Source organism: Gigantopelta aegis, chromosome 9 (assembly GCF_016097555.1).
Source record: "Gigantopelta aegis isolate Gae_Host chromosome 9, Gae_host_genome, whole genome shotgun sequence".
Lineage (NCBI taxonomy): Eukaryota > Metazoa > Mollusca > Gastropoda > Neomphalida > Peltospiridae > Gigantopelta > Gigantopelta aegis.
Window position 1 is genome coordinate 47,333,629 of NC_054707.1, and position 8,529 is coordinate 47,342,157.

The window sequence follows — 8,529 nt, forward strand, 5'->3', positions numbered from 1 at the left end:
TCCTAAGTAGTGACCTACAACTGGCACTGATAAATAACTAAGGGTACAGTTATTGCAAACATATTTTCAAAGATAAACATTAATTACAGTGCTGTAGATTATATTAAAAGACAAAACTCGACGTTTTCCCACGTGAAGGTGAAAGCATTTTGAGTAACATGTTTTGCGGTTAAAACATTTTATAGAGTAAATAATTTTGCGGCTAAGGGTAAAATAATGTGCGGTAATTACATATACATTTTTATTTGTCATTTTCAATAGTTACGGTAATTTTGAGATTTCAGTGATGAATTTGCTGCCAATAATTTTGGGATAAATTATTATGTGCCCAACAGACAGATTTTACATGAAATGAATTAGGCAGTGTAATATTATATATTATGGTAAGTTGTAAGCAGACCAAACCTGTTACCTAATAATTATGCATTTTCATTTGTCACACACACCATTTAAAACTTGTAAAATGTAGAAAAAAAAGAGTTACAAAAAAAGAACAACAAACAACATATTAAACAACAAAATAACCCTCGTTCCCCTCCAAAATAAATAAAATAAAAATAAATAATAATAATAATCGCTTGCTCAATCCCCTGCTTAAGCAAATTTAGTTTTCTGGTTACAGTAGAGAAGCCAAATGTTTATTTAAGAATTGACCGCGTAGCAAAGAAAATTTAATTATTTTGGTTTGAATTAACATCTGAACATGATATTTCATTTTGCTAACCCGCAGTCTTATTCATTCTACAAATATACAAACACTTTCCTTCTTGGATATATTCAGTGGCGAGACCTCAATCCAAAATGCGGGTATGAGCGTAGCTTTAAAAGTACAAAGAGAAACACAAACGTACACAAATTAGTTGCTAGTTTTATTTTATTTTTAATAAAGTAAAAAATTACAAAATCTGTGTCACAAATTGTGTATTCATATGTTGTTCTTTGATGACTTTGTGGGGTTTTCCCAATTTTCATTCGCGTATCTGAAACAAACAACAATATTGTTACCAGTATATTTTAAACAAAATCTAAGTAACTAACATTATTTTATTGTAAGGAAACGAATATTTGTTTAACAACGCCTCAACACACTTTACGCAAAGGGTGAATTGGTGTCTAATACATGGTTATTTCGCCGATTGAGAGAGAGAGAGAGAGAGAGAGGAGGGGGGGGGAGAGAGAGAGAGAGAGAGAGAGAGAGAGAGAGAGAGAGAGAGAGAGAGAGAGAGAGTGATGGTGATGACGCTGACAATGATGAAGATGATGACGATGATGATGATGATTATGGTGTCATTAAAGGCCAGCGGTTCCCACTCAGGGTTAGATTTTACCAGCTCAGTGGGCACGTCACAAGCCACCACACCAATTTGTCTTTTCACCAACCACTAACCACTAACTGTCTTGGACAGACAACCCAGATAGCTGAGGTGTGTCTCCATGACAGGGGTGTGAACCAGAATAGGATATTAGCATGAATACCAAGTTAAATTGAAATGCATGACTTATCTAGCACTGAACTTGCATTGAGTTAACTATTGTATTTGATGAATACAAAGCGTATATTTTAGCTTTACTTACAGGTTATTTCTTGTCATGGTGACCGTGCCCGTGACCGTGACCGTGACCTGAACCATGACCGGAGCCACAACAGCAGGCTTGTGCCGTCGCAAACAGAAACACTGAAACTGTAATGAAATGTTATATGGGAGCTGGTGAAAATCAAAAAGAATAAAAAAGAGAAAGTTGTGTTAAAGTCTTGGTCCTGTTTCAACAATTGGTGGTATTTCCCTCTGAATCGGAAGGTTACGCCACACGACACGAGTGCTTCGTCCGAGAATAGCAGAGTGTGACAAGATAACATTAGGATTCCATCGGTTGCTATGCAATACCAGGCACTAATATTGTGTGGCGTCGTCTTTAGTCTTTTACCAGAAATATACTAAGAGAACGAAATTAAGGAAAACTTAGTATTGTACACCACAATACAGTCGCTATTAGCGTCATAATATCTGTACAAAATACAAAGAGGTAATGTGAAATTGTATGACAGTAATGTGAGATTGACTGTCAGTAATGTGGGATTGACTGTCAGTAATGTAAGATTGACTGTCAGTAATGTGGGATTGACTGTTAGTAATGTAAGATTGACTGTCAGTAATGTGGGATTGACTCAGTAATGTGAGATTGACTGTCAGTAATGTGAGATTGACAGTAATGTGAGACTGAATATCAGTAATGTGAGATCGAATGTCAGTAATGTGAGATTGACTGTCAGTAATGTGAGATTGACTGTCAGTAATGTGAGACTGAATGTCAGTAATGTGAGACAATGTCAGTAATGTGCGACTGAATGTCAGTAATGTGAGATTGAATGTTAGTAATGTTTGATTGAATATCGGTAACACAGTTAACTTGCTGACACTATGGATTTTCACAACCATTTTCTGCTCTTTGTGTTGGTGTGATCCCGTATTTATTATCATGTTTTCACTTCTAACCGTGTTAAATGTATCTTAGTCTGTATTTACTAATTACCTACAAATTCATCCAGCACTCCATGACCTAAAATTTCCAAACCTTAATCTGGAAACGACTAAAGGCTTTGCTTATAGAAACGTAAAAAAACAAATATATATATATAAAAACACACATATATATATATACACACACACATATATATGTGTGTATATATATATATATATATATATATATATATATATATATATATATATATATATATATATATCAGAAACCTTCTGTGGCCTGTCCAGGCGGGCGAACGATAGCGGTCGCTCGGTAGACTGGTTTTTGCGTCTCACGTTAGAAAAATGTTACGTGATACAATATCATGGTACCAGTCAAAATGTTTGCGAGCGCTCGGCCCCCTGAACACGCCCTGGTGTTTTCATCCTGTATATAGAGAAATAAATATTATAAACTAGAAACCCATTTCAATAAAACGTTTTGTTTATTGTGTTTTTAATAATATCAAAGGAAGATCTTTTTACCTTATTGGTAAGAAAATATACTAGTTTGTAAATACACGTATTTATAATGTCTTTAACGTATTATCAGTTGTTGTTGATACTGAGACTGAGAAGATATGTTTTGTCGTATCAATTAATAACAGTCCATCAATCTACAAGATCAAGACAGAGAGTACTTACAGACAAGAGCGGTCAATATGCTACCAAAATTCATGTTGATGATACAACCTCCTCAACCAGTGTCCAATTTAAGAGTTTTAATCCTTTCACAATGATTAGATTTCAGATCTCCGGTTTTTATACTGAAAAACAGGCGGAAACCAAACGATAATATATGACAATAATGTCGATTAGTTTCTTTTCTTCTTTATAATATTTTTTTTTTTAAAGAGTATGAGGTTCGTTTTTTATTTCCTTAAGTTTAACCTTTTGTGTGTTTTTTTAATTGTAAATCTTGTATTTAATCTTTAATCTGTAATATTCACTGTACCCGGAAACCAGACGTGCATGATTGATTACCAGCTTCCTTTCTGGTAGTCGTGACGTAGTCATATTTTACGACAGGTCAGTCGAGTGCTGTAAAGCATTTTCGTTTGTGTCGAAATTATGCTGTGTGTGTGTTTGCGTGCGTGCGTGCGAGTCCGCGAGTGTTTTGTGTATATGGAACTAGTGTGCCTGCTTCAACCAAAGGCGTGGTTTTATGGAGTTTTTAAGAATCGGGCGAGTTTGGCCATTGTGTGTGCGTGTGCGACGAGGTTGCGCGTGTGTGTATGTACGCGTGTGTATATACGCGTGTGTATGTGTGTGTAGCATGTGTGCGTTCTCCAACCAAAAGCGTGGTTTTATAGAGGCGCTTCTAGCCCCCCCCCCCATCCCCTCCAAACCTCCACCAAAGTTCCATTGGCATTCCACCTCATGTCATTGCTGCATCCCCCCCCCCCCCCCCCCCCACACACACACACACACACCCCTAAATTGATTTTCTGGATCCGCCACTGTTTTATGCAGGGACATGAGAACATTTTGAGTTTTTAAGAATCGGGCGAGTTCGGCATCCAATTGACAGAAGTAGTCTTAGCAAGAGCAGCAACTCATAGAGATTGAATGTTTACATCATTAATAGTTATCTCCCCTTGTGTGTTAAAGGTTTAGACATTTTTAACCGTTTGTTTTGTTTGACGTCACCACTGTAGCACATTGATTAATTAGTCATGGGCTGTTAGATGTCATATATTTTGTAATTTTGACACGTAGTCATCAGAGGAAAACCGCTACATTTTCCCTAATGCTACAAGGGATCTTTCATATGCTCCATCCCACAGACAGGATAGCACATATACCAGTCGTGGTGTACTGACTGGAACGAGAAATAGCGCAATGGGCCCCCGACGGGGATCGATCCCAAACCGATCGCGCATCAAACGAGCGCTTTACCACTGGGCTACGTTCAGCCCCCTTGTTTTAACAGAGGCCGATGTATGAATTATTAGCTGGGATGGAAATGGGCGTCTCCCATATTATTTTTTAGGATATCATGATATTTGTGAAAAATGACTGGTACTAAGTAACACAGTTTTAATATAGTGTTCAAAGGCTGGGTGCATTCCTGTCAATGTGTGCTGTGTTATTATTAAATATTATTATTATCACAGCTATTGCGTTTTGCTTTGCAATTATGGAATGTTTGACGGATCTCTTTTGTGTAGGGTTGGGGGTGAGGGGTGGAGGTCAGTGTGGTGGTAGTGTTCAGAGGAAACCCGCAGCTAGGAATCTTTAATATATAAATAGTCTCACAGACAGAACAGCACATACCACGATATACTAGAAAAAAGGAATGAGATTCGATTTTACAACGCAAACACCTCAGGCATGTGCTCAATTGAGCTCAATCATGTTCCTTTTGTTCTTATTGACGTAGTTGGTTTTTGTTTGCTTGTTTTGTGTTTTGGGGTTTTTGTGAGATTTTTTTGTGTTTATTGTTTTGGGGGGTCTGTAGTTTTGTTTTCTGTTTGTTTTGTGTAATTGTTGTTTTGTTGTTGTTTGGTTTGGGTTGGGGTTTCTTGTTTGTTGGGGGGGGGGGTTGGGTGTGTGTGGGGTTTTTTTGGGGGGTTGGTCTGTTTGTTTTTTTCGGGGGGGGGTTCAGACATACTTATGGATGAACTTGTTTGTTGCTCAATTTTAACATGTGTCAAATAGCTTTGAGCGCTGGAGTTGGGAGTTGTTTTTTATTTGTTATATGTGCATTTCGCTGCTCCCATCGAATAGAATTACCTTTCATAGACCAACAACAGAATCAAAGTTCTTTATGTTCTCACAACCAAGTAGAGATCTCATCAGATTTAGCAGATGGTCGTACTAGAAATACACTGCGTTTAACAAACAACTGGGCACAATCGCCTGCAATCAGCAGGTTATCATGCAGTGTATATTTGTTCTGTTTAAAGTGTTGCTGTTGTTTCCGCTTCCAATCAGCGTGTTGTATTTGACATTTACAGTTGAAAAGAAAGCGATGTTTGTTACATTTCAAAGTTTTGTCCCAGCTGAGAAAACATCACTTCCTCGCCAGTTCAAAACCGTGAACATTTTTCTTCTGTTCCCCGGCTTCTCATTTTACTTATTTATTACTATCGTACAGTTGTGTTGTAATTCTGTTACATATTTAAGTTGTGGGTGGGTTTTTTAAATCGCAAATGTAGGGACAACGTCATTCCGCTACAAGACCCACAGAAAGATTTAAGTTAAATATACGACTAGTGGTTGACTAAATCGATACCCCCCCCCCCCTCCCCCGCAAACAAAACAACCATTGAATTTTTAATTATATAGTACGCGTCTAAAATAAAATAAAATGCTTTCTTAAAGTCACACATCCTAATTCGTGAGACTCTCACTCCCACCCCCTCCCGTCTAAAATATATTAAGAGCTACCAATACAAACACCGTGATGACCAGAAACATAAGTAAGTTGTAAATAAAGTGAAAGTTAAAGATACAAGAAAGTTAATTGCATAAATTATTACACAACTCGTACAGCAATACAAAACTACAATAACAGATAGAGGTTATCAACAGAAAGAAAGAAATGTTTTATTTAACGACGCACTCAACACATATTATTTACGGCTATATGGCGTCAGACACATGGTTAAGGACCACACAGATTTTGAGAGGAAACCCGCTGTCGCCACTACATGGGCTACTCTTTCCGATTAGTAGAAAGGGATCTTTTATTTGAGGTTATCAACAGAGTCAGTGACAAAGCAGACAGACAGACAGACAGATAGTTTATTAAAGTCTCACCTCATTACAACAAAATAAAAAATACAACATATACATACAATCAATAAAAGTAATAAAATTGTAATGAGCCACTCTATACTGAGTTACGAGAGACTATTGAATAAAAACATCTAAAGAAAAAAACAACAAAAAACAAAACAAATATACAGCTAAAACAATTGCAGCACAGATAAAACAATAAGATATATACACGAATCATTTCATAGTGTATAAAAGGGATTTTCTATGTTTAAGAATAAAATAGCAGGTTTTGGCAGATAAAATATATATATAAAGAAAGAAATGTTTTATTTAATGACGCACTCAACACATTTTAGTTACGGTTATATGGCGTCAGACATATGGTTAAGGACCACACAGATTCTAAGAGGAAATCCGCTGTCGCCACTACATGGGCTACTCTTTCGATTAGCAGCAAGGGATCTTTTATTTGCGCTTCCCACAAATAGCACAAATAGCACAAACCATGGCCTTTGTTGAACCAGTTATGGATCACTGGTCGGTGCAAGTGGTTTACACCTACCCATTGAGCCTTGCGGAGCACTCACTCAGGGTTTGGAGTCGGTTTCTGGATTAAAAATCCCATGCCTCGACTGGGATCCGAACCCAGTACCTACTGCCTGTAGACTGATGGCCTGCCCACGACGCCACCGAGGCCGGTAACAGAACATGAAGACGTAAAAGTTAAAAAAAAAAAAAAAAAAAAAAAAAGGAATACAAAATAGTATACATTGCGTAATGACTAGGGACAGTGCTTTTAACTTCATCAGTTGCGAATTTTAATTAATATGTATACATTGTAGTCATGATTAATTTTTTTTAATTACCATGCGTGCGTGCGCGCGAGCGTGTGTATATATGTGCGTGAATACATGTGTGTGAAGTAGCGTGTGTGTGTGTGTGAGAGAGAGTGAGAGAGAGAGAGAGAGAGAGAGAGAGAGAGAGAGAGAGAGAGAGAGAGAGAGACAGACAGAGAGAGAGTTTTTTTAGAATATATACATTACAACACCTGCACGGCTGCGTGCAACTTCAAATAAATAGTGACGTGTGGGTTTAACTGCAGGAAATGCTGTATTCTGCAAACCAAACATGTTTACTGCGTGTGTTGATGAGTCGATAGCTGACCAGCTGCGAAAGCAATGGCCAGGTGTAATAAAACTATTTTGGTTCGACTGTAGTATACGTAGACTACTAGGATGACTTTCTCTTTTTACTTTTATTACACCTTAATAACTAATGTTACAATCTCGTCTCCTGAGATTATAACATCATTTACTAATGCAAAATGCAAATTTACCTAGATTGAATAAACTTGTGTGTTAATGCTCTTAACCTTTTTTACCATCTGCCTTCACACAACATTCACTCTAAAAAACGGTTCTAATAGTGAAAAATACGCCGTAGCGTTTAAAAACTAGGGTATGTCGCTTTAAGAAAATGCAGAAGACCAGCACCCACTCCTGGGTGGTATTAAAATGGAGATACGTTTTAATGTGACTTCGATTAGAGTCAACAAAGAGTATCACAGAATAGTATATGAATATATGAACATTAATGTGGACGGTCTATTCTAGATGGTTAAATAATTAAAATAGACTCAAAGCCTCTGCTTTAAACACTTTAGATCCATTGAGTTACGAACTTCTAAGCCACGTTGGTAAGCTGGGTATACCTTTAAAGAGTGGGGGTTTTTGGGTTGGGGGTTTTTTTTTTTTTTTTGTGGGGGGGTTTTGGGGGGGGGGGGTGAAAATGTACATAATAAAATAACGGAATACCCAGAACTTACCAACGACTCATTATTTTGTTTTCATATGAATAAAAAAATGTTTTTAAATCGTTTCAAGCTGGGCGGAATTCAAACTTGCAATTATTAGATTTAAAGTAAAAATTTGTGTTGTTTAACGACACCACTAGAGCACATTGATTTATTAATCATTGGCTATTGGATGTCAAACATTTGGTAATTTTGACATAGTCTTACAGAGGAAACCCGCTACATTTTTCCAATAGCTTCAAGGATCATTTACATGCACTTTCCCACAGACAGGAAAGCACATACCACGGCCTTTAACCAACTGTGGTGCACTGATTGGAACGAGATTTTTTTTTACTTAAAATGGATTAACCAGGGTGGTTCGATCCTACGACGCAAGACTCTCAGGCGAGCACACAACTGACAGCTAAATCCCGCCCCTAGATTTAAAGAGCACGACTCTTTCGCTGAGTAAATGGCGAGAGACCGGAA

The 8,529-nt window shown here is 37.4% G+C and overlaps 1 long non-coding RNA gene across 1 annotated transcript; it reads right to left on the bottom strand.

Moving 5' to 3' along the window:
• Positions 1–856: 856 nt before the first annotated feature.
• LOC121380651 lies at positions 857–3,479 on the bottom strand. The gene is made up of 3 exons (XR_005958987.1): positions 3,165–3,479; positions 1,576–1,682; positions 857–980 (listed from the first exon to the last, which is right to left on the bottom strand). It is a non-coding gene; the product is annotated as an uncharacterized LOC121380651 (long non-coding RNA).
• Positions 3,480–8,529: the final 5,050 nt, after the last annotated feature.